The 4,887-nt window shown below is 40.6% G+C and overlaps 1 pseudogene; it reads left to right on the top strand.

Moving 5' to 3' along the window:
- Positions 1 to 228: 228 nt before the first annotated feature.
- LOC138845814 (general transcription factor IIH subunit 5 pseudogene) lies at positions 229 to 713 on the top strand (annotated as a pseudogene).
- The last annotated feature ends 4,174 nt before the right edge of the window (positions 714 to 4,887 follow it).

A 4,887-nucleotide genomic window follows, 5' to 3' on the forward strand; every position in this document is an offset into this window, starting at 1 on the left:
AGGGCTGATTCTGAGGCCAGAGTGCTGTTTAGGACATCTGCCATTCTATGGGTCTGCTGTGTATCCTACTTCCCATGTTGGATCTTTCTCTCCCTTTTTAATTCTATCAGTATTAGCAGACACTAGTCTTGTTTATGTGATCCCTTTGACTCTTAATCCTATCAGTGTGATCAGTTGTGAACTGAAATTGATCACTTTGACTAGTGAGCTGCCCGGGCGCGTGCTGCGGGACGTCTGGGAGCCGCCAGGTCTGTGGGCTGCGGTGCGTGGCGAGTTTGGGGCAAGCCGGTGGGGTGAGCTTGGTTGAGATCCTCTGCCCCTTCCGGCTGGACAAAGATGGTCAACGTCTTGAAAGGAGTGCTCATAGAATGTGATCCTGCCAAGAAGCAGTTTCTGCTGTACTTGGATGAATCCAATGCCCTAGGGAAGAAGTTCATCATTCAAGACATTGATGACACCCATGTCTTCGTAATAGCAGAGTTGGTTAACGTCCTCCAGGAGCAAGTAGGTGAATTAATGGACGAAAATGTCTTTTCTCTTACCCAGAAGTGAAAATAAAGATACTGACCACTTAGGAATTGCAAGCAACAATGTGAAAGACTGTCCCCACCCAGTGTTTTCCGTGTTTTATGTGACTGAGCAGACATGAGGCAAATGCTGCAGAAAAGACCATGGGATCATTTATTCAGGAAAACACCCTGAGCTGATTTGTTTTACACTAGAATTAAAAAAACAAAAACGAAATCCTCAAAAAAAAAAAAAACAAAACAAAACAAAAAAAAAACTAGTACATGCCACCTTGATGGGATTGAATTGGAATTCCCTGGCATGTTTTTAACTCTACCATTTGGGGCAAGTCCAACTGAGCATGTGCCAAACTGTACATCTCCTCCCACTCTTACATTTAACAGGGATCACTTTTCAGTTAAATTTAAACACCTAAGAATAATTGTGTATTAATTAAAGAGTTCAACCAATAGTATTAAGTAGAACAAAAAAATACTAAAAGGGATAAAGTATTAAGTTGTTCATCGACAGTCAGGACAAGGGCTGATCAAGTCACTGTCATAATATCCATTTCACTTCAACAGGTTTCCTTTTTGGTGCTCGATTAGTTGTCAGTGATCAGGGAGAACATATGATATTTGTCCCTTTGGGACTGGCTTATTTAACTCAGCATGATGTTCAGGATCACTAGCAATCAGGGAAATGCAAATCAAAACCACAATGAGGTTTCACCTCACCCCAGTTAGAATGACTCACATACAGAAATCTATCAACAACAGATGCTGGTGAGGATGTGGGGAAAAAGAGACACTAACCCACTGTTGGTGGGAATGCAAACTGGTCAAGCCACTATGGAAGTCAGTCTGGAGATTCCTCAGAAACCTGAATATAACCCTACCATCAACCAAACCATCCCACTCCTTAGAATTTACCCAAAGGAAATTAAATTGGCAAACACAAAAGCTGTCTGCACCTTAATGTTTATTTCAGCTCAATTCACAGTAGCTAAGACCTGTTTTCAACCTAAATGCCCATCAACAGTAGACTGGATAAAGAAATTATGGGACATGTACTCTATAGAATACTATACAGCAGTAAAAAAACAATGAAATCCGGTCATTTGCAACAAAATGGAGGAATCTGGAAAATCATGCTGAGTGAAATATGTCAATTAATTTTTAAAACATGGGGAGTACTCTTAACAGAGATTACAATCTAGTAAGGGAAACAAAATAAAAGTAACACTTCCTGGGAAGAATGTGATAGTGCCATCAAAGAGTATATACTATGAGAATACAGAATACAAGGGAAAAGTTTACTGTCAACTGGAGTGTTAAGATTAGGGCTTCTTCAAGAAGTTGCTTTAAAGCTGAACCTTATAGTTTCTGGACATGTAGAAAGGTTTTTTAGAAAAAAAAAAAACTCCCATGAGATTGACTGTGATGGGATATGTGGAAGATAGACAGGACTTTAATTTGGATAAGATGGTGGAGTTTCTGGAGAACAATATTGGGCAACAATGTTGGAAAGCTACATTAAAAGTTTGCATGGAGATCTTTAATGTTTTAGATTCATAACTTAGCAAGGATGGTTAAGTGCTAATGTTTATTGAATGACAGCCATGGGTGAGGCACATTGTCATACATAAGTTATCTCAGTTAAGGTTCACAACAATCCTGAATAGAGGTTCATGAGGCCTTCCCTACCCAAGTACAACAGGTGCTGGGAAAGACCATTTGAAAGATCTCACTGGATGTGGAAACCACTACCTCATAGTAAATTGTGTTTTGCTGATTGAAGGGTGGAGTAGAGAAGGGTTGATTAGAACATTATCTTAAAAAATGATTAACATTGTGACACACATTTATTTTATCTTACATCAACAGCATATACAACACACACACCTGTAACTATTTCCACTAATTCTTAAAATGAACAAAGAATGATTTCAGTGGGCTTTTTTTTTTTGGCAAAAAAACTACATGATGGTCTAGTACAATATTCTTCATTTTAGGTTAGTATTTTCAGTATGATCATAGAGGGTTGATTTTATAGTTTGAGTTCTTCTCCTCAGAAATTTATATTAAAATTATTCTTTGAAATATCTATCTTGTTATCAATTTTTTAATTTATATTTATTTATGTATTTAAAAGGCAGTGGAGGGATGGGTGGGGAGAGAGAGAGAGAAAGAGAGAGAGATAGAGTAAGGACCTGTAGACTCAATCCGGATCTCCCATGTGAGTGGCATGGACAGAAGACCTTGAGCCATCATCTGCTGCCGCCCAGGGTACACAACAGCAGGAAGCTGGAATGGGAAGCAGAGCTGGACTTCAGTCTACGACTCCATCATGGGATGTGGGCACCCAAAGTGATGTCTTAGCCACCGCACCAACTGCTTATCCTCCAATTTTATAAATTGAGTATTAACACAGAATAACTCGGCAGGGTATTTGTTAATGATTTTATGTGTGATTCAAAGAGTTCTCCATTTTCACTGACCTCATCATATCCTGCATCATTTGCTCTGTTAGTGTTTTGTGTTTTCTTGGCAACTTGCATTATATTATTTTTAAAAATAATATTATAACTAAAACTCTCCTATATTCAACTGTGAAATACAAATTTGTTTCCTCTTTTAGCATAGCAGAGTGCCAAGTTTTCTGGAAACTGTATCACTGGTGTAAGTGGAGGTAAAAATGGTACAAATACTTCACATGTGAGAGCCATGGTGAAGTCCATATTAAGGGTGGGCCAATCCTCCTGGGTAATCATTTGCTACCTCACACCATGGCTTGGAGATTAGTTGTAGGAAGCCCACCGAGTCCCAGTGAAAAAAAAACTTCTTATGGCCAATTGCTGTGGACCAAGACTGACTTTCAATTGAAGTGACCAACTGAGATCTACTAGGGAAACTGCTCTCTATTTGTGGGTTAAATTGTACCCAGGGAAGTGGGGTGGGAGAGAAGAGCTTTAAGCAGACGGCATCTGCAGGATGCCCCGAGAACTGAGGACACGCCAGTGCAGACTTCACATTATGTTCTTAATGCTCATTATTGTTCTCTGAAAATGCAGAGAGTTTTTGACATTGGATGGTCAGTGAGATTCCAACCAACACCAGCTATGCCAAGCATCACCGAGATGCTTGAGCAGGAGTTCTGTGAAGAGGACAGATCATTAGTCAATGTTTTCATAGAACCACGGGTATTATTTCCCAATAAAAGTTTGGATAAAAAGCTGGCGCCGCGGCTCACTAGGCTAATCCTCCGCCTAGCGGCGCTGGCACACCGGGTTCTAGTCCCGGTCGGGGCGCCGGATTCTGTCCTGGTTGCCCCTCTTCCAGGCCAGCCCTCTGCTGTGGCCAGGGAGTGCAGTGGAGGATGGCCCAGGTGCTTGGGCCCTGCACCCCATGGGAGACCAGGAAAAGCACCTGGCTCCTGGCTCCTGCCATCGGATCAGCGTGGTGCACCGGCCGCGGCCATTGGAAGGTGAACCAACGGCAAAGGAAGACCTTTCTCTCTGTCTCTCTCTCTCACTGTCCACTCTGCCTGTCAAAAAAAAAAAAAAGTTTGGATAAAAAATACTTGGATGATGAGACCTGCCTGTGTTTTATGATTCCCATTTTACAGATGAAAACAATGAGTCCCAGAAAAATCAATGTGTCCACAACCGTGCATACGTGATTGCACCAGAATTCAAAGTCTAATTTTTGTGTGTTACCACCAAGTAGTATATTCATGAGCTAAGTGCTTTTAGGAGTGGATAGGGATAAGTGAGTATCTCAAATTTGTAGTATAGGAATCTCATCTTTCTTGCCCTGCCTGTTAACTTGTAAGTGCTCCTATTCCTAAACTTTTAAATTGGTCAGACAACTTCTTAATTTGCAATCGTCTTTTTTCCCTAGTATGTGTACTCAGTGGTTTTAAAGATTATTTCAGCACCAACTCCTACATTTTGGTGTTACAATGTCATCATCGACACATAATTATTTAGAGGTATGTTTTCAAACTGGTAAACAGATGGATGGCTTTCAGCTACTCATTTTTCATGTAATATCATGGTGACCTGAGAATATCACCCACCCAATGGAGACCCTAGATGCTTTCTAAAACTTTTTTTTTTTGGAAATATTATGTGTTCAACATTTGTAAATGATGTACATATATTTTAAAAGAATGTATGATTGGGAAGCAGGACACACAGCAGACTCATAGAATGGCAGATGTCCTAAACAGCACTCTGACCTCAGAATCAGCCCTTAAGGCATTCGGATCTGGCTGAAGAGCCCATGAGAGTATTTTAGGTATGGAAAGCCAAGACACTCTGGGGAAAAAAAAAAAAGACGAAATGAAAGACCTCTGCGAATGAGATCCCAGTTGAAG

This window comes from Oryctolagus cuniculus, chromosome 16, assembly GCF_051225735.1.
Source record: "Oryctolagus cuniculus isolate XC-2025 breed Fujian yellow rabbit chromosome 16, ASM5122573v1, whole genome shotgun sequence".
NCBI classification, from domain to species: Eukaryota; Metazoa; Chordata; class Mammalia; order Lagomorpha; family Leporidae; genus Oryctolagus; species Oryctolagus cuniculus.